The following is a 22,811-nucleotide window of genomic DNA, read 5'->3' on the forward strand; positions in this document are numbered from 1 at the left end:
GGAATAGGATGCTACCTAGTTGCAAAGCACCCTCATGTGTTTCATCATATGTGATGGAACTTTTCCTCTTTGCAAAAAACTGCCCTGTTCCAGGTATTACTTCCCTGGCTCCCAGAGAAAGCCTCTGAGGTACTGAACTGGACTCTTCTCCCCTCACTCCTTCCTACCCAAGGACCAGGTCCTTCTTCAAGAACAAGGCTCACATGCTTGGCTGTGCTACCGTCATTCACCCTGAAATGTATAAGTGGTTAATATTCATGAGGGCTTCTACCAGAAAGTCTGTAGGGGCATATGGAAACCACAGCCTCTGTTCTTAGCAAGTTTGCACCAAAGCGTCTGAGTCTATTTACTCACAATTTGCTGATGTTTTGACATTTCCCTGCTGATTTGCCTCTTGAATGAACGCCTCATGACACATTCCTGATCAGAAGTGATATCCCAATGAGCCAAAGATTGGCTTCTCCTGTTGCCATGGGCCATCCCATCTCATTTTCCCACAGAATAAATGTTGCACTCCAGGCAAAATAAAAAAGGTGGCAGCCCTAAATGTCTCCAATTTCTGTCTCTTCCCCCTAGTCTCTGTAGCTGACAAAGGAGAGGAGAACCACCGCGCGCTCTACAGCAATTACTTTTGTATGATAACGTCTTTCACTCCAGTCTTGTGAGACAAGAATAAAGACATTACTATCATACTACTTTTTGATTTTTTAAAAGATTTTAAGTAACCTCTATGCCCAGCATATGGCTCAAACTTAGGACTGCAAGACCAGGAGTTGCATGCTCTACTGACTGAGCCAGCCAGACACCCCATACTATTTTCTGATTTAAAAAGTAAAACATGTTTGTTGTCAATACAACGCAAAAAGTGTAAAAAGTATAAAAACCTGGAAGGCAAAACTGCCTCTTGCATCTCACTCCCTAGCCCTATTTACTTAACTTTTTTCCTTAAAACTGGCTATTGTGCATCTGACGTGCATATTTCTAGGCATTTTTTCAATGCTTTGAAATATACACCTATATATGTTTGTAAGTATAGCTATGCACGGTATAAGAGAAACATATATCAACACATTCATTCACATATGTGTGTGATTCATTCGGCACGTTGCATTCAATCTAAGATGCCACTGAGTATAGGATCTGTCATTATTTTATGTATACCACCAAGACTGTTGCCTGATCCATAGCAATTGTAAGACACCATCAACTATAAGACTCTACTTATAATAATGCAAAAGCTGAAAAATGCCTACCTTGGAATCAATGAAATATGATCTGTATCTTATTCTTTTCCTCTATAGTATAGCAAAGATACATTTCCGCTTCAGTGCAAATGGTTCCACCTTTTTTTTTAACTGCCTCACGTTAGAACAGTTAGCGGTCCTACAATTTATTTAGCCATTCTCATACCGCTGAACGTTTAAGTGGCTTCCTGATTTACTATTAAGATAGCGCTGGATGAATACACACTGGCATAAACTTTCGCATACTTACGTGAAAATTTTATAGAGCGTAGTCCTACAGGTATAATCATTGAGTCAAAGGTTATGAGCCACTAAAATGTTTATAGGTACTGAGAAACTAGGAGCTTCCTTTTCCCAGACAAGAACACCGTGGTTCTGAGGAGTCAAGCACCTTGCTCCCACTCATGTGGTCAGTAAGGCACAGAGGTTGCCTACTGTTTTCTGACTGGGGCAGTCCTCTCAAATACACACTCACCCTCCTCTGTCCTTTCCATTGTGGATTCATCTTTGACAGAACATCAAATAATTCATGACTTTAACGAGCATGCATTTTAGCCCTTGGAGTGAGGATTTTTTTTTCCCCCAAGTCCCTGAGGCTGACATTTTTGGGAACAGCATGTTGTGGGCATTTAATGACCTGTGACGGCAAAGACACCTAAATTATTTGTACACACATGTGAGCAATCAGATTCAGGGCTGACTGGTCCAGCTCAGTCAAAGCTGCTGCCACTTTGTGGGAGAAAAGGAAAAGAAGGCATGGGGAACTTCGTGGTTCTATGGAGTGCTGTGATTACTTGTGAGTTGTGCTAAGTTAGATTGTCCAGACTTCATGGTCTGTCCCAATTTTGTAGGCTTTGAACTGATCCTCCTCTCTCCACCAATAAGGAGGAGTGACCGCTGTAGACCTAGTCACATAAAACCAAGCAAATTTCTGCTATCATCACGCTCAAGCAGTGTAAAATGGAAATAAAAGCTTATTTTATTAAAAAAAAATTTTTTAACATATATTCATTTTTGAGACAGAGAGACAGAGCATGAATGGGGGAAGGTCAGAGAGAGAGGGAGACACAGAATCCGAAACAGGCTCCAGGCTCTGAGCTGTCAGCACAGAGCCCCACGCGGGGCTCGAACTCACGGACCGCGAGATCATGACCTGAGCCGAAGTCAGACGCCCAACCGACTGAGCCACCCAGGCGCCCCTAAAAGTTTATTTTAAAACCCATACAATTATTCTGGTTCACAGTCAACACAATCCAAATCTCCTAAAACAGTACTTCACAAATGTTACTGTGCATATGAATCACTGGGGCCCTTATTTTCATAATTCAGATTCTAATTTAGTAGGTCTGGGATGGGGCTCAGATTCTGCATTTATAGTCTGGGTGATGCCTATGCTGCTGGTCCACAGACCCCTCTTTGAATAGCAAGGTCCTAGGGCAGCAGTCAGCAAACTACAGCCTACTAGTAGGTCAAATATGGCTATCAGTTTTATAAATAAAGTTTTATTGGAACACAGCCCATTGTCCATTTGCTTATGTATTATCTACGGCTATGCACTGCAATGGCAGAGCCAAAGTAGTTATGACAGGGACTTTATGGACTGCAAACCCTATATCTGCTGGTTGTGTGTGTGTGTGTGTGTGTGTTTCCTTCCTGGCTGTTCAGAAAGAACTGTAGCTGAAGGGGACTTTTCCTCAAACTTTAAAAGAAAGATTTCACAATTCAATCATGGCTCCTATCATCAAAACCATTGTTTTGATTCCGAGACCAAAGCAGGAACAGTGCTCTTGGTTCCTAAAATGAGCCTTTTCTGTGTTTCACTAGGTGCTTAATCTGCCATCAGTGAGGTGCTAATGTTGACATGGCCCCTGGTGAGAAAGGGAGGAGAGGACACAGGATGGCCTTATTCTCTCAGCAAGGGAGACAGCCTTTGATGGGATTAACTAACAACTCCCTATGGTAACCACAGACAGCCACTATGCTAAAATCAGCTGAGGTGAATTTTCATTATTTATTCACTTTCAAAGGAAGGTTGGAAGAACCAAAAAGTTCTCTTTGGGTCATTGGAAACCTGCATGCATGTTTATGTTTATGTTATTTTGTGTATGTACTGAATCTTTACTAGATTATAATTCTTCATGGTCAGGAATGACGTAGCCCTTAATTTTGTTTCCTAAGAAGCAGATCTCAAAGCGAAGATCTGAGTGTAAGTATTTTATTGGGTGTAAGTAGTTTATTGGCTGGTGGGGGAGGGGGGAGGTCAGGAAACCAGTAAGGCAGTGGATAAACAAGAAGAGAAGGCAGTGAATGAAGAGCAGGCAGTGAATTCTGGGCGTGTTGTTGCTCGGAAGGTAACATCCGCCTGCCTCCCAGTGCTCCTGAAGTGTCATCCTGCTGTGGAACTCTGGGAAATGAGGTGAAACTCATCAGAATTATCCCACGGAAAGCTGCAAGTGCTGGAGATTTTCTATACCAGTTCTCACCCCTCAATTGTTGGTTGAAGGGCTCCTGGAGTGATGTATGTTAATTTTTGGGCGTATCTGACTAAGAGGAGGCAGCTACTGTCCATTGGAAGCAGCCAGAGGGCACTGAGGGTAAGGCCTGACGGTACACACAAGGCACTGTGAGCCTCTGGATGGCTTAGCTATTTCCGCCTGCCATGCCTGAAGTTTGCACAAACGTGGTGCTTACTAAGTGTGCAGGGCCCTATTCTGGATGAATCTAGACATACAAACCGAACTGTCCAGAAATTTGCATATGAACCAAGGGTTGAGACTGCTGAAGTGAATTTGATCACTTGTGGGCAAGAGAATGACAGAGAATGCTTCATGCTATAGTGATTGGGAAGAGAAAGAAGAAAGCTACCTTGGTGCTTGATGGGGTTCAGGACACGCTGCCCCAAAATATGGCACCTTGGCATATTGAATAGTTTGAGCTGAAGGAGTTTAAGAAAATGGGAGAAGCAGGAAGGTCATTTCCCCTCCCATCCTTAGTAGGTCATAAAGCACTTGTGTGAGGGGGGCCCTCCCTGCATGCAGAGGAAAGGAGCGTCCATACCTCCAAAGATGAAGGGACGCCAAGAAGATCCAGAACTAGAAGGCCTAGTCTTTTATTTTAGTCTCTGACCTATCGTATTTCTTCACAACTCTTTATCAAACCTAGCACAAAAAATACTCAGGTTTAAATGTTTCTTCAGAACTTCTCCTTTTGAAGCCTCCTGTGTCTTATAAAACTTATTTGAAATAAATTTGTATGCTGTTGGCCTGCCAACCTCTTTGTCAGGCCCAGCCAGGGACCCTCAGAGGGTTGATGCAAACTTTTTCCTCCCCTACAATGCTCTAGGCACAAAAGGGAGGAAGCTGACAAGCTAATGAAACGAATAAATTGAAGTTCTAATTCTTCACTCTTTTCCAAGCCAAGCATATAGTTTTCCTTGGTAAAATGCCATACCTGGGGTTATAGTAGCCATTAGAGATGATAGTCAATAGATGATATAAAAATTGATACAAGAGTGATCAGGGCTCATGTTTCAGGGACAAGAATTTTGACTGAGCGTCAAGGATTGGATTCTCAGGACATAGTTGCTGAGACAGAGTTTACCATGTGGGAGGTTTTATCTAAGGAGCATCCTTGGGACCGACACCTGTGGAAGGGAGGGGAACAAAGCAGGATTGAGCAGAGAGAGAAACCACGCTGAGATGCAGGCCCAGTAACAGCTTCTGCCAACTGTCCAAGGGGCTCTGCAGCTAGACAGGCCCTCCTGAGGTGTTCCCAGCAGGGCTGAGATGACCAGGCCATTGTACTCCTAACCATCTCTTTCATATTGGACCCAGAACAGACAAGTGATCCCTGTGGCCAAGGCCATGCTGCAAGGAGCGGACAGCCAAAGGTGGTCTGCTGCCAGCATTGCTGGCAGCTGGGAACGAGCCCTTCACTGAAGAGAGAGCTGGTGGTGCCCCACCACTGAACATTCTCGGCTTCCCCCTCCTTCAGTACTCTGCCCCCAGCACAGGCTGTGACGATTCTCCAGGGTGAATCACCAGGGTTACAGGATTTAAATTTGATGTGATTCTCAGGCTTCACGGCCTTTTAGATCTTCTGGAACCCACTCTGCCTTCACCGCTGTTTGGTGTTATGGGACTATATAACTGATCTTGTGGAGGCTCAATTTATTACACATCACCGTAGACCACCTGGGATGTGGGGTAGATAGGTACTTAAAATCTGTTGTGCTTGCCATCCAAGTCCTGATATTCAGATTTCCATAGTCTTAGTTACATCCTCTTGGACTGCCAGGAGGTGTCTGCATGGACGGTCTGTATTTAGACACCACAATAATCTGCAATTCAGATCATACAACGTCACCTCAGTTTTCCTTTTCCTGGAACTTGCAGGGGGAGGCTGTCTTAATAACTATTTTGGATTTCATGGAGTTGGGCATACAGCATACAACAATGATATGTGTGTGTGTGTGTGTGTGTGTGCACGCGCGCACGCGCGGGTGTTGGGGGGCAGGATTCCTAGCCTGGCACAAGGAAGGGAAGAGTCCCAAGAAGAGCTGGGGCTGAACTGTGAGCAGCACAATGTAAAATGGAGGCTAAGAAACATCAACATGGTCCATGCTTATTGGGAGGAAATATTTTCAGTCCTGCTTCACCACTTAGGGCCACGGTGAGTCCTCAGTATTTATTATTCCATCCAAGAAATCTTTGTCAAAACCAAGGTAACCAACATTTACTCCTATATTGTCTTATATGAGGCTTACAGTTTTATCTCCTACTTTTTGGTCTATGACCCGTTTTGAGTTAAATATTATGGATGGGATGGGAAGGGGGTCCAACTTTATTCTTTTGCATGTGGATATCCACTTCTCCCAGCACAATTTCTTGAAAAGACAATTCTTGTCTGCCATTGAATTGTCTCAGCATCCCTGTCAAAAATGAATTGACTATACATGTAAGGGTTTATCTCTGTATTCTTAATTCTATCCCACCTGTGTGTCTATCCCATGCCAGTACCACACTATCTTATTACTGTAGCTTTGTACTAAGTTTTGAAATTGGAAAGTGTGAGTCTCCCAACTTCATTCATTTTTAAGATTGCTTTGCCTGTTCTGGGTTCCTTAAATTTTCACATAAATTTTACCATCAGCTTGTCAACCTCTGCAAAGAAGACAGCTGAGATTTTGATAGGGATTGTGTGGAATTTATAGATCAATTTGGGGAGTATTGCCATCTGAACAATATTGTTTCCTGATTCATGAAGTGGAGATATCTTTCTATTTATTTGGGCCTCCTCTAATGTCTTTACAGAATAATATTCTGTAGTTGTCAGAGACTCTATTTTGCCCTGCTTTGTTAAGGTTATTGCTGGGTATTTTATTCATTTGGATGCTGTTTTAATAGGAATTGTTTTCCTAATTTCATTTTTTATTATTCCTTGCTGGTTGTCTCAGCTAGCATTGCTATAACAAAATACCACAGACTGGGTGGCTTAAATAACACACATTTATTTCTCAGAGTTCTGGAAGCTGGGAAGTTAGAGATTAGGTTGTTAGCATGATCATGGTCAGGCTCTGATGAGGATCCTTCCTGGCTTGTGGATGCCTGCCTTCTTGCTATGTCCTCACATGGGAGAGGAAGAGGAAGAGGGAAAGAAAGTCTGGGGAGAGACAGCAAGTCACTCTCTGGTTTCTTCTTATAAAGGCACTAAGTCCATCATGAGGCCCTTACCCTCTTGACTTTATCTAAATCTAATTATCTCCAAACCCAAATATAATCATATTGAGGGTTTGGGCTTCAACATATGGATCTGGAGGGAGCACAAACATTCAGTCGATAATGCTAGTAAATAGAAATAGAATTGAATTTTGCATATTAACCCTGTACATTGCAAACTTGATGAGCTTATTTTTTCTTATCATTTTGTAGTGGTTTTCTTAGAATTATCTCTAAAGATAATGCCATTGGCCAACAGAGACAGTCTTAGTTATTCATTTTATTATTATTTTAATGTTTATTTATATTTGAGAGAGAGAGAGACAGAGAGAGAGACAAAGTGTGAGCAGGGGAGGGGCAGAGAGAGATGGAGACAGAATCTGAAGCAGGGTCCAGGCTCTGAGCTGTCAGCACAGAGCTGGATGCAGGGATCGAACTCACAAACTGAGATCACGACCTGAGCCGAAGTTGGACGCTTAACCCACTGAGCCCCCCAGGTGCCCCAGTTACTCCTTTCCAATATAAATACTTTTTATTTCATTTTCTTATCCAATTGGACTGGCTAGAATCTCTAGATGATGTTGAGTAGAAGTGGTGAGAAACGATGCTTTTGTCTCATTCATGATCTTAGAGGGAAGCATGTAGTCTTTTACTATTAAGTATAATGTTAGCTGTGGGTTTTATCAGGTTGAGGAAGTCAACCGACTAAGCGTAACCGACTGAGCCAACAAGGTGCCCCAAGGGCATTAGATTTCTAAAATGTTTTTTCTTTAGCTACTGAGATAATCATGTGGCTTCTGTTTTTTATTCTTTTGATATGGTGTTTTCACACTGACTTTTGGATGTTAAAACAACCTTCAATTTCTGAGATAAATCTTACTTTATCATGGTGAATCATTTTTTTTAATGTTACTGGATTCAGTCTGCTAGTGTTTTGTTGATGATTTTTATGTCTGTCTTCATAAGAAGTATTGGTTTGTAATTTTCTTTTCTTGTGATGTCTTTGTCTGAATTTAGTGTCAGGGCTGTACAGGTCTGTACAGGGCTGTACTGGTCTCACAGACTGAGTTGGAGAGTGCTTCTTCCTTTTCTGTTCTTTGGTGGAGTTTGTGAAGAAATGTTACTCATTTTCCTTAAGATATTTAGAAGGATTCACCCATACAGTCCTCTTCCTGTGTGCTCTTTCTTCGTACAAGTTTAAAATTACTAACTCAATCTCTTTACTTATTATGGGTGTATTCAAATTTTACATCTCTTATAGAGTGAGTTTCAGAAGTTTGTGTCTTTCTAGGGATTCCTCTATTCCACCTAAGGTATCAGATTTGTTGGCAGATAGTTTTTTAAAAAATATTTTTCTTTACGATCTTTTTAGATTAGAAAGAGTAGCATCTTTGGCACTAAACTCATCTAGGTCCAAATCCTATTTTATTTACTATGTTATTTCCCCTCCCCAAACCTTGGTTTTTTAGTCTATAAGATGGAAATAATTTAATCTTCTCATTCTTTTAACAAATATGTGTGGAATATCTACCATGTGCCAGGCGCTATTTGTGTGTGGGGGTGAGGGGCTCAGCAATGAATGAAACAAAGTAACTTCCCCTCATGGAGTTCATATTTCATCTTGTCATGAAGTTTAAATACAATACAATGATAATATAGCATTCCTGGAATATAGTAAATGCCCAGTGAATGATGGCTATGGTAACTGTATCTTTTCCTCTCTGTGTTATTGGATGCCAATTCAGGTTCTCTAGGGGAAAGTGTTGGATGGCTTGCTTGAAGTCTGAGGTCTTTCTCACATCTCATCATAATCAATTTTGCTCAAATACAAGCATAATTGCAGCATTTTCTTTTATGTCTAACTTCTAATTATCTATAAACACATGCTTTTACGAGATGGTTCTCATCCTTTGATATATGATTTTACACATTTAGCTAGTCAAAACCTTACGTGACTAGCAAGCTTGCTGCATTAAGACTCAAGTTGCACAGGGACACCTGGGTGGCTCAGTCAGTCAAGCATCTGACTTCGGCTCAGGTCATGATCTCATGGTATGTTTGAGCCTGGCATCGGACTCTGCTGTCGGCACAGAGCCTGCTTCATATCCTCTGTTCTCCCCTCTCTCTCTGCCCCTCCCCTGCTCATGATTTCTCTCTCTCTCTCTCAAAATAAATAAACTTTAAAAGAAGGACGTAAGTAGCACAAACCTGTGGTAGACTCATTTACAGACATCTTAATTTGCATGTTTTTCCCATGTATTTTTTTTCTTTTCTCTTCCCTCACTCATGCAGATGGCAAGCTCTCTTGCCTCTTGCCACACACACAGAAGGGTGTGTGTGTGTCTGTGTATGTGTGTGTGTCCTTAGCAGCAGAGAATGAGGCTGTCCTGGAAGTGCCCTTGGTTGATATCTAGACTGCCAATGGGACTAAATGCTTAGGGTCCCTGGAGATACCAGAAACTCCAGCCTTCCCAAGGGTTCCAGTCTCCAAGTATGGCCCTGAGGCAGGAGTCCCACCAGAACTAAGGGATGGTGCGAGCTGGAGGCACTGTGGACTCTCAGTGGTAACCACGGTAGGTTAAAGTTGATGAGCAGAGAAGCTTTCCTGAAGTTGTGATGCTACACAGCCTTTAGGATGTCTGTTATCTTCAGAAAGGAGTCTCTCTAATAGCCCATCCACCACCAGTCAGCCAGGAGATGTGGACTCTGAATTGGAATTGAATGGCTTTAAAAGAGATAAAGAAGGGGCGCCTGGGTGGCTCAGTCGGTTAAGCGTCCGACTTTGGCTCAGGTCACGATCTCGCACTCCGTGAGTTCGAGCCCCGCATCGGGCTCTGGGCTGACTGCTCAGAGCCTGGAGCCTGTTTCAGATTCTGTGTCTCCCTCTCTCTCTGACCCTCCCCCGTTCATGCTCTGTCTCTCTCTGTCTCAAAAATAAACATTAAAAAAAATAATAATACAAGAGATAAAGAAGTAGAAGTTTTTTTCAATGTTGGTTTGGTGGGTTTTGTTGGGTTTTTGTTTGTTTTGCACAGGTAAGCTCCTGAACTGACAGTCATACTTGCTAAGTTAGCCATGGGTCAGGAACTAGTTAAAACTCAGGACTTATGACTCTGTCCACTTGGCACATACCTCTCTTCTGAGAATCTGCAGCTAAGAAGTGTGGGGAATTCTCTAGCCATTTGACTCTGTGCTCCAGTACTTTCCAGCATCAGTTGGCTTTGACAGAGTGATCTAAAATGAGAAAGGGATGCAGAAAGCCAGCACAGAGTATGATTCACATGCAACCCTAAACAAAGCAGTGGCTGAGTGATTTTCCTGGAATTCACTAGATAGTGATGAGGCAATGAGGGGCCCATTTACTGTAACAGATGGCCAGGGACATTCAGAACTTGAGAGCACTTCAAATCTACCTTCCAGTTTACAAACCCAGTTCCCAAAGGCTGTGGGTTCACTGAAGGCAGGAATTGGCTTTCATTGGCTCCCCACTGTGGCTTGCACAGTGGCCGGCGTAGGGCAGGCATCAATATATACACACAAATTATAATTAATTAACATATTAATTATATATTAATTAATTCTAATTTTATATTGTGTATTTTATATGTTACATATATTAACAATATTATTAATCATATACTGTATTAATTATAATTTTATATTGTGTAATTTATATACATTACATATATAAATATATAATTACTTGTATATAATTATATGTATTAATTAATTAAAACATCTCATTATTGAAAGCCTACTATGTTCCTGAAATTGCTCATGGCACTGGGACATTCAATCCTATAAACAACACTGTGAGGTAAGTTGCTCAAAGTCTGAGTGAGTAAGTGGCAAGGTTCTAGGCCTGGTCTGACTTCAAACTCACCATTTCTTTATGTGTTTGAGTCTCTGTAGGATAGTGGTAGATCTGGTCATAGTCAATTATTTGGGGTTTAACTTGTAATAGTAGGGAATCAATAAGGAAGCAATTCTATTTCCTCCTTACTCATCCTTTTAACCATTTATCAATTCAGTGAAAGAGTATATATATTGAGTTATACATGCCCGATACTTGTCCCTCTAAATTACTGTTCAAATCAGTAGGAAATTTACAGAACTGAGAGGAGTAAAAGAAAGAATATTCAGGTTCCAAAAATATCTAGTTTTCTATATCTAGACTTCTTGCTGAGGCTGCCTAGGCTGATGGAAAGGTTTTACGATTTGGAATCAGGAGACCTGGGTTTAAACATAGGGTTTATAATAGCTAGTAAAATCAGAACTAAGAGCTCACTGATCAAAGCTAGCTAGTTTTTGCACTGGGGAAGTTAATTATCCCAAGTCTCAATTTTCTCATCTATACAATGGGAATAATATTCACATGTGTAGAACTTGTGAGGTAACAGGTGGTATAATTTGGCAACAAAACCTAAACACACATAACCTTTACTATCATCACTGTAATTATAAGAAAAGGTATATATGCACTCACATATAATAGACCTTGGGGACAAGGTCACATTGGAATTTGATAAATTCTAAGGTTGGCAAACCTTAGAAATGTTTCTGCTACATATGAGGAAATGTAGAAGGAGGCTAGGGTAGGAAGACAATGTACAGTTGTGTACTTTTGAGGTGTACAAGATCACCGGACCTGGGGAGGTGGGGAGGTGGGCTGAAATACAAGTGATGCTTGTTGAGAGGCATCTATAAGAAACATATTTCTCCTTTGTATAAATTTTCTACCAGAGAAGGCTCCTATTTGCATTAACACTGGGAGAACCTTTCTATAATTTGCTGTTTCCCTTAAAAGCAAATCCTGAAACAAGGACCTGGGTGCAAATAGTTTATTTAGGAGGAGATACCAGAAAGCACAGTGAAAAAGAAAAAAAGAGTGAGACAGGAAAGGGGGAAGTCAATTATTTGTGCACTGTTACAGTGCATTATTAAACTCATTTGTACTTGGGCAACCAGAGCGCAACCCCACTGAGGTCCCTCTGTGGAAAATTTGGAGAAATTGTCAACCTAAGAATGAAAGACTAAGACAGTTATTCACTGACTTCTATCCCTCATTGGTTGAGGACTGTCTCTGGGACACTAATTACCCCACATTTTAGAGCCTGTTCACTTGGCAGAAAAGTGGACAGACTTCCCCACTTTCGCTCTTGAAATGGGACATGGGCAATGCACATGGAACTGTCCATCACAGCGGTTCTGAAATTGGATGGGCTAAAGGAATGTGTTGCAGGGCACAGCTTGAGGCTGAGAGTTTTGCCAAGAATGCTCAAGCAGATGTGGGTTTAGAGAAGGGGCATACTAGGGAGGTCCCCTGAATTTACACTGACGTGGCCAAGAAATGATGTTATTTAGCACTTATTTTCATTCCATTTTCCTTCCACTTGGTCTCCTCGTGCCCATGAATCACACAGAACTTGGAATCAACTCCTTCCCCTCTTCCCTTAAAAAGCCATCTGTGTAGCCATGCATATGACTAGGTACAAAGGACATTTAAAATGATGACCTGGCTGTTCGTAGATGAATGCAGACCTGCTGACTCATCAAACTGCTTACATACCCCAGCCAAATAATTCTACCATAAGCACAGTCTCCAAGGGCTCTGAAGTATTTCTCTCTCTTTCTCTGTATCCCTTTTTATTTCATTTACATACAGTAATAGGAGATTATGGTCTGAATAACTGTAACAATTTCTAATTAATTGAGGTATTTATTCATTCAAAAAATAGCAAGTGTTTTTGAGTGCCTGCATCATGTCAAGCTCTAGAATACAGAAGAGAACAAAGTTTAAAATTTCTGCCTTCATGGAATTTACTTTCTATTGGGGAATACAGAATGAGAAGAATATAATGAAAGAAACTGAGTGATGGGAGACAAAGTTTCCAGTGTAAAAAAGGAGATTTCAAAATGGAGCAAGCAAGCATAGCCAGGACAGTCTCTTTTTCAAGTAGGGTCAGAAGGCCATATGGGAAGAGAAATTTATGCACATGCTCACTGCAGAAATCATGAACTTTTAAAAAAAGCCTTCAGCCAGCTGCAAGCCCTCAGCCTGCAGTTAACTTTCTCCTCACCATGACTCCTGAATCATCTGCATTCATCACTTCCAAAGGAGCCAATGCAATTGAACAAATTTCAATCCCTCATTTGCATATTAGCTCAACCAATCACAGTTAATTTAGTTCTAGTTCATGTTTTGCATAGAAGACCTGAATGATAACTACATTTGTAGTCTTTGCCTATATAACTTTGCCCCCTCTTTGTCTTCTGTGGAACACAATTTAGGTTTCTACTTAAATTTGTGACCCTCAAATTAGAATTCTATTTGCCCAAATAAATGTTTATTTGCTTAAATTTTTTGGTAAATTCTTTTCTGGTTGTCATCACTTAATGTGTCCAGAGCCACTGACTCTAACCCCCCAGCACTGCTGCAGACACAGGAAAGATACTTCCAAAGACCACTGTTCTCTTGCATAGTCCCCAGGCTCCTTTTAAAGTTAAACCTAATGAAGGAGGCTGTGGGGCTTCATGAATGACATGGGAGCAGTACCATCGCTTTAAACCAGCCTCTCTTTCCCCATTTCCTTCTTTCAAAAGAAAGATATATTTTTGGAAATAATGGAACAGCACATTAAAAAAATTCAACTTAGCTTCTGGATTACACAACTTCTTTGAAGTTTCTAAGGCAGTGCTGAAGGGGTTCAGAGCAAGTTTCCCCCAAATGTGCCACTTTGGCATGTGGACTATTTTGAGCTGACCATCAAGTAGCTATAGTCCTCCTACTCATCTGGTTTTGTCTGCCTACCTGGGACAGACAGTTCAGTTCTTTCTTTTGGTTACCTTTAGGAGTGGCTCTGGACCTCAGGAAGGTAGTACCTTTTGCTCCTTCTTTGGGGACCTGTCTTACATCCAAGGGGTGGTTATTTAACACTGCCAGAAATATTTACTATTTGTCCTGGCTGAAAACTGGCAAGAATTTTTTAGGTAGCTGTGTAGTCAAAAGTTGGTTGGATTGGAAGGTGATTTTCATAACCTGATAGGAACTCTTTTGACGCCTTCTTCCCTCAAGTAAGATTAGGACTATGTAGCTGGAAGGAAAGGCTCCAATTGAGGATAATATAGTTGGATGGGTGACTCAACCCATCGTATCATTCAAGTTATAATTTAATTCTTTGAGGAATTGGGATCAAGTGTCCTTATGTCATAAATCCTTACAAAACTAGAAATGGGACCCCATAAACAATTCAGTCCTTCTGCCTGTCCTTTGCATCAATCCCCACACTTCCCCTATTTGTGTTATCTCAGAAGGCTTAGAAGCTCTATAATATTATAACCTCTCTGAGAACTCTTATCTAGATCATCCCTAGTTCTCAAGAGTTAAAAAAAAAAAAGGAAAAAGAGGAATTTTTAAAAATATAAATGGCTATAGAAGTACCCTTGCCCAAAATCTAGCCCACAGTTTCCATAAGGTTACTTTTCAAGGATAAAGGCAAATCTTAAGTGTCTTCTCCACAAATAACAGTAGAAAAATCCTTAGCCATCTGAGCAAATAACTTTAATTTATTGCACCTGCCAAAAAAAATTAAAAGTTTGGCTCCAACTGTTCTATTTTTTTTAATAAATAAGTGAGTTTTGCATTAACATACTTCTCTCATGGCTAAAAAATTTAAAACAATAACTAAGATTCCTGTTTCTGCTTATCTGTATGTTCATATATGCTGTAAGTATGTGGTGTTTTCTACCTCTGAATGACACCGCTGAAATTAATTTGTGGAAGAGCTTTGTTTAATTGGCTTAAAAAATCAAGCACTTGAAAAGATTTAATATTCACAAAAATTGTCAAAAACCTAATACCAACCCAAATAAGTTTCAAGTTTATGTGATCTATGAAAATATTCAATTATTAGTATAATTATACTAACCATGTTTTTAGAGTTATCAGCACTAAATTTAAAACTTTTATTCTGCCTCTGTTTACTTAAAATTCAAATAAATTGATGATATCTGTCACAGAGTGTTCTTTAAAAATATCTTGATGACTGGCTTTGATGTCTCATGAAGTTTTAATGAGTAACCTAAGCATAACTGTTAAAAACAAGTAAATTGAACTGATGCAAATAAAATTTTTAGGAAAACTTTAAATAGCTTCCCAAATCTCTTTGGTGATCTAAAATCTTAAAGTTTTACTGAGTTGGTTTAAGTGATGAGTTAATTCATTAAACATGTAGATCATTTCCAAATAAGACAAAATGCTGAAACATTAATTAGTGACCATTGGCTTATCTAATTTTAGCTTTCTAATTACAGAGGAACTAAAGATAAATCTGGATCTCTTAGTAAACATGCTTTTGTGCAATACTAAAAGACTGTATCATAAAAAAGCACGTTTCTAGAAATTATGAAATGTGTTCATAAGTTTGTTAATCTAAAGAATGCTGGTGTAACAGTTCACAATTGCTTGCTAGTTTTACTTGGTTTGGGTTTTTGAGGGTTAAAAATTCTAATTAATATATGTAACTAAAGCCACTGGAAATAATAAGGGAAATATTTTCTTATGCCAGGAAAGTAGGATGTGTGTTCTTGGTTAGAAAATATGAGGAATGGAAATAGGTTTTTGTTGAGGGAAAAGAAAGTAATTTTGTCCTCAAGTGAGGCTGGTTATTTAAAAAGGGAAAAGTTAGAACAAATCTGATTGTAAAAAATATTGTAGAAAGATTATGGAAAAGGAATCTTTGGAAAGAAACTTTGATATGTTATCTAACTGACTCTTATGCAAAGGCAGCAGTAAGACAACCTATAAAGATCGTGGCATGTGGATAAAGTCCATTCTGCTCTTGCGAAAAAGAAAAAAAGGGCCCCTCATTGCCGGACTTCTGCCATTCTGATGTCTTTGTAACATGGCAAGTCTGCTCCTGAATCAGAGAAATTAAGGTAGGTGAACAATGGCTGTAAATTAAACTAATAGTTGGAACAATGGGAAACTTGGTTCTTCCTGGCTCCCTGGAAAACCTCATTTTTTTTTTTTTTGCATGCCTTCACCCACCATAAGGCATTTAAGATGACTTAAATTATGAATAGACATTGGTGGGGAGACTCCTACAATATTGCACAGTCTACCAGCAATTTCTGACTTACCAGGTTCATAACCCTGGAAAAGCTTTTTTTGTTCCTAAAGACCTCAGCCCTCCTCCTTTTGATCAGTCCTGCAGCTGGACTTTATTCAGTTGCCACTTAGTATAGGTTATCAATATGTATTATTGTACTTTATTGGACATTACTGTATATAGGTCTTCTACATGGGTTGAAACCTTCATCTGCTGCAAGGCTGATGCCCTCACAGTAGCAATGTAAGTGTGAGAAAATGTGTTTCCCACTTGGGGTATACCTTACATGATGCCCAGTGATCAAGGCACCTATCATATGAGCATGAGCAAATCATATGAGCCTTAACATAAACTTTGCAAACTTTTTGTAATTCTATTAGAGTCAACCTTCTACTGACCTCTTGTTGTCTCCTGTATGACCAGCCACTATAAATTTCTAGTGTCTTATACTCAAGCTTATCATCAGGTTAAAAAAGAAAAAAAGAAAAGAAAAAGGCTTCCTGCATCCCAATTTAAAGGATCCTGTTGGGGAAATACAAATCAAAACCACACTCAGATATCACCTCACGCCAGTCAGAGTGGCCAAAATGAACAAATCAGGAGACTATAGATGCTGGAGAGGATGTGGAAAAACGGGAACCCTCTTGCACTGTTGGTGGGAATGCAAATTGGTGCAGCCGCTCTGGAAAGCAGTGTGGAGGTTCCTCAGAAAATTAAAAATAGACCTACCCTATGACCCAGCAATAGCACTGCTAGGAATTTATCCAAGGGATACAGGAGTACTGATGCATAGGGGCACTTGTACCCCAATGTTTATAGCAGCACTCTCAACAATAGCCAAATTATGGAAAGAGCCTAAATGTCCATCAACTGATGAATGGATAAAGAAATTGTGGTTTATATACACAATGGAATACTACGTGGCAATGAGAAAAAATGAAATATGGCCTTTTGTAGCAACGTGGATGGAACTGGAGAGTGTGATGCTAAGTGAAATAAGCCATACAGAGAAAGACAGATACCATATGGTTTCACTCTTATGTGGATCCTGAGAAACGTAACAGAAACCCATGGGGGAGGGGAAGGAAAAAAAAAAAAAAAGATGTTAGAGTGGGAGAGAGCCAAACCATAAGAGACTGTTAAAAACTAAGAACAAACTGAGGGTCGATGGGGGGTGGGAGGGAGGGGAGGGTGGGTGATGGGTATTGAGGAGGGCACCTTTTGGGATGAGCACTGGGTGTTGTATGGAAACCAATTTGACAATAAATTTCATATATTAAAAAAATAAATAAAGGATCCTGTTGGACACAGTTTAGTGCCTGGTGATTGGGCATTCTGGAAATGTCATCAGAGGATGGCAGCACTTGAGGTCCATTAGAAAGGACCTTACCAAGTGCTCCTAATCACTGACTGTGCTGCAAAACTAGAAGGCATTAAACCTTGGATACACACAGCTAAAGAAGGCTCCATGTGACACCTGGTCCTGTACAGATTTTGGAGACCTCCAAATCAACTTGACAAGGAAGAGATGTAGTTGACATTGAGGTGGACTGCTTCTTCCCAAGATGACAGATCAAGACCTAATACTTTAAACATAAAATCGTTCTCCTTATTTTCCTTTCCTTTACTCTGGCATTGACCTGGAAAGATAACACCTTCATCTGTATCTCCCAAACCACTGCTAAGAGGGGTAACCTTTGGAATTTAGAACATTTTGTTGAGTATAGTTGACACATCATGTTACATTAGTTCCAAGTGTACAGCATGGTGATTTGACAAATGTACACATTATGCCATGTTCACCGTAAGTATAGCTACCACCTGTCCTGTTACATTGCTATTACAATATCATTTGCTGTATTTCTTAAGCGGTGTGACTTTTATACCCAGGATTTATTCATTCCATAACTGAAAGTCTGTATCTCCCACTCCCCTTCACTCATTTTGCCCATCCCACCACCTCTCTCCCTTCTGGCAATTACCAGATTGTTTTCTGTATTTATAGGTCTGATTCTGCTTTTTGTTTGTTAATTCTTTTTTTTTTTCCTTTAGATTTCACATATGAGTGGAATCATATGGTATTTGTCTTTCTCGGTCTGACTTATTTTACTTAGCATAATACCATCTAGGTCCATCCATGTCTCAAGTGGCACAATCTCATCCTTTCCTCTGGTGGCATAATATTCCATTATATATGTGTGTGTGTGTGTATACACACACACATCACATCTCCCTTATCTATTATCTACCAATGGACACTTAAGTTGCTTTCATATCTTGGCTATTGTAAATAATGCTATAATAAACACAGGAGTCTATATATCTTTTCAAATTAGTGTTTTCATTTTCTTTGGGTAAATAGCTAATAGTGAGATTAAGAAATCCTATGGTATTTCTTAACTTTTTATGGAATCTTCATACTGTTTTCCACAGTGGCTATACCACTTTACATTTCAACTGACAGTGCATGAGGGTTCCTTTTTCTCTACAACCTTGCCAACACTTGTTATTTCTTGTCTTTTATTTTAGTCATTCTGACAGGTGTGAGGTGATATCTCATTGTGGCGATTTGTATTTCCCTGATGATTAGTGATTTTGAACATTTTTTCATGTGTCTGTTGGCCATCTGTATGTCTTTTTTTGGGAAAAATGTCTATTCAGATCCTCTACCCATTTTAAAATTGGACTGTTTTTTGGGTGTTGAGTTGTGTAAGTTCTTTATGTATTTTGGATGCTAACCCCTTATCAGATATATCATTTGCAAATATCTTCTCCCATTCAGTAAGTTACCTTTTTGTTTTGTTGATGGTTTTCTTTGCTGTACAAAAGCTTTTTATTTTTATGTAGTCCCAATAGTTTGTTTTTGCTCTTGTTTCCCATGCCTTAGGAGACATATCTAGAAAAATTTCGTTTTGGCCAATATCAGAGAAATAACTTCTTGTGTTCTCTTCTAGGATTTTTATGGTTTCAGATCTCACATCTAGGTCTAATCCATTTTATGTTTATTTTTGTGTGTGGTGTTAAAAAGTGGTCAAGTTTTATTCTTTTACGTGTGCCTGTCTAGTTTTCCCAGCACCATTTACTGAAAAGACTTTTTCCCATTCTACATTCTTTCCTCCTTTGTCATAGATTAATTGACCTTATTATTTCTGTGCTCTCCATTCTGTTCTATTGATCTGTGTGGCTATTTTTGTGCGTGTGCCATGCTGTTTTAATGACTACAGTTTTATAGTATATCTTGAAATCTGGAATTGTGACACTTCCAGCTTTGTTTTTCTTTCTCAAGGTTACTTTGGCTATTCTGGGTCTTTTGTGGTCCATACAATAGAGTTATTTGTTCTAGTTCTGTGGAAAACACTGCTAGTGTTTTCATAAGGACTGTGATGAATCTGTAGATTTGCTTTTGGTAATATGGACATTTTAGCGTATTTGTTCTTCCAATCCATGAGCATGGATATCTTTCCATTTGTGTCATCTTTAATTTCTTTCATCGATGTCTCATAGTTTTCAGAGCACAGGTTTTTTACCTCTTTGGTTAAGTTGATTCCTAGGTATTTTATTCTTTTTGGTGCAATAGCAAATGGTGTTCTCTTAATTTCCTTTCTGCTACTTCATTATTAGTGTATAGAAATGCTACTGATTTCTGGTATTAATTTTGTATCCTACAACTTTACTAAATTCATTTATTACTTCTAGTAATAATAACTTCTAGTAATAATGGTGGAGTCTTTAGGGTTTTCTATATATATAGTATTATGTTATCCACAAATAATAGGAATGTAACTTCTTTAACAAGATGGATGCCTCTTCTTTTTCTTGTCTGATTGCTGTGGCTAGGACTTCCAGTATGGTTACAAGTAATGAAATTGTATTAGTAATCAAAAAATAAAAGCCTAGGACCAGATAGATTCACGGATGAATTCTGCCTAAGATATTGATTGATTGATTGATTGAGACAGAGAGCGAGCATGAACAGGAGGGGTAGAGAGGGAGAGAGAGAATCCCAGACAGGCTCCACTCCCAACGCAGGCCTCGATCTCACAACTCTGAGATCATTACCTAAGCCCAAATCAAGAATTGGATGCTTAACTGACTGAGCCACCCTGGTGCCCCTACCACACATTTAAAGAAGAGTTAATACCTATTCTCTTCAAACTATTCCAAAAAAATAGAAGAGGAAGGAAAGCCTCCAATACATTCTATGAGGTCAGCATTACCCTCATACCAAAACCAAAGACAGGACCAAAAAACAAAAACAAAAACAAAAACAAAAACAAAACAAAAAAACCTATGGTCATCACTGATAAATAAAGATGCAAAAATCTTCAACAAAATATTAGCAAACCTCATACAACAATTCATTTAAAAGATCATTCACCACAGTTATGTGGGATTTATTCCAGAGATGAAGGATGGTTCAATATTTGCCAATCAACATGATATATTACATCAACAAAACAAAGGATAAAAATCATATGATCATCTCAACAGATGCAGAAAAAGCAGCTGACAAAATTCAACACAGATTCATGATAAAAACCCTCAACAAAGTGGGTTTAGAGGAAACAAACCTCAACATAATAAAAGCCATATATGAAAACCCACTGCCCACATCATATTCAATGGTGAAAAACTGAGAGCCTTCCCTCTAAGATCAGGAACAAGATGAGGATGTTTACTCTTACCACTTTTATTCAACACAAAACAACCTTTTATTTCAGGTTAGGAGAAACTAACTGTGACCCTCACTTTCATAAGCAGAGCAAACTATCTTATAGGTTAACTGCCCTGAATTTACATAATCAAGTTAGAGAAAGGACCTACCAGGAGGCTTTCATAATTCAGGATCCATTCCTTTGGCAAGTTCCTACTTTCCTGGTTAGGGATAAAGTAAATGAGGCTAAAATCAAGAACCTCTTCATTCTTGAAATTGTTGCACAATCCACTGTTAAAGCAGTAGTTGCCCAACAAAGATTCTTAGAGTTTCTGTCCAAAGCTGTTCTTGGTAATAAGATAGCCCCTGATAATCTTTTAGCTGGGCAAGGAGTCTGTACCTTTTGCTGCATATGGATAAATACTTCACAACAGGTAGAATTAGAAACTACTAAGCTACTTAAATTGGCCAAGTCCATAAGGGACCTTCAAATTTTCCCTCAGGATGGTGTAACTTTGTACTTTCTGGTATTTTTAGCTGGTTCTCTTCAGGACTTGGGGTTCTTTTGCATTCAGATTTGCAAGTTATACTATTAGTCATTAAGCTAATCTGGATCTTAATTTTTATGTTTAAGTTGTTTATAATGTGGATTTTCTGATGTTGTTCTGCTACTCAAAATGCCAAAATAATGGTTGTTCAAGGACTTGAAAATATTCACCCAACGTACTTTTTGACAATAGGAAATGAAACTTTACTTGATGTAGCCTAAAGTCCTTCTCCCTAAAAGGCCTCTTTGTTACTCAAATGTGGCCCTAGGACTCCCACATGACAGACATAAATATATATAAGAACATGAGACTCCCCATTACAAGGGACATGATGGACCCAGAGCAGGTACTAACCATTCTAGCAACACAATGGAACCAAACAGAAAGGATTCATCATTGAAGCTTCTTGTCAAAAAACAAAAGGAAAAAACAAACAAAAAACAAAACAAACAAACAAAACTCAATTAAAAGGGGAAAATGTACAAGAAGATTTCAATATGGAGCAAGCAAACCTAGCTCTTTTAAAAATAGGGTCTCTTTTTAAAGAGAGCCTCTTTTTAAAATAGGGTCCAGAGGCCATATGAGAGGAGGAATTGATGGACATCCTCTTTGCAGAAGCCATGAACTTTTAAAAAACTTTTCAGCCATCTGCAAGCCCTCAGTCTGCACTAAAGTTCCTCCTCACCAGGACTCCTGAATCATCTGCATTCATCACTTCCAAAGGAGCCCATGCAGTAACAAATTTCGATCCCTCATTTGCGTAGTGACCTAATCAATTCCAGTTAACCTGGTTTCAATTCGTTTTGCACAGAGGACCCACATAAGAACTACATTTGTAGCCTTTTGCCTATTTAACCCTGCTCCCACTTTGTCTTCCTTCGAACACAGTTTAGGTTTCTACCTAAATAGGTGTCTTCCAAATTGAAATTATAATTGCCCCAAATAAATGCCTGTTTGCTTAAATTTTCAGTGAATTCTTTCTTGGTCAACACTGAGTGGTCCTTTTTTAAAATAACCTGGTCAGGGGAGGCCATTTCAGAGCGGCTAATAGACCAAAGACATAAATGACAGAACCACCTTCTTATGCAGAGGGAAATACAAATTAAAAGGCCCTGAGTGGGAAAGGGCCTATTCTGTTAGAGTGTCTGAACCAGGCAATATGGTTTTAGGGATTACAGAACAGTGATTAATTGGGTGGGCTCTAAAGCCAGGGCTTAATAGCTCTGTGATCTTGGGCACACCATTTAACCTTTGGGAGCCTCAGTTTCTTCATTTGTAAAATGGAATAATACAGTTACTACCTCATAAAGACGTTGTAAATATTAATAATGTATGTTAAGTGATTATCACCATACTTGCACATGATAGGGACTCTACAAATGTCATTGGGTTGGTCATAACTCCTTTTCTCTCAAAAAATTCACAAAGTGAGCTGTGTTGTTTCACATAGCAGAGCGTTCTATGGTAAGTCAAACTTTCAGGTGTGGTTTGATCTAGAGATTTACAATGGACTCTGGCCCTCATTTCCCTTAATTCTT

Source organism: Panthera uncia, chromosome A2, assembly GCF_023721935.1.
Source record: "Panthera uncia isolate 11264 chromosome A2, Puncia_PCG_1.0, whole genome shotgun sequence".
NCBI classification, from domain to species: domain Eukaryota; kingdom Metazoa; phylum Chordata; class Mammalia; order Carnivora; family Felidae; genus Panthera; species Panthera uncia.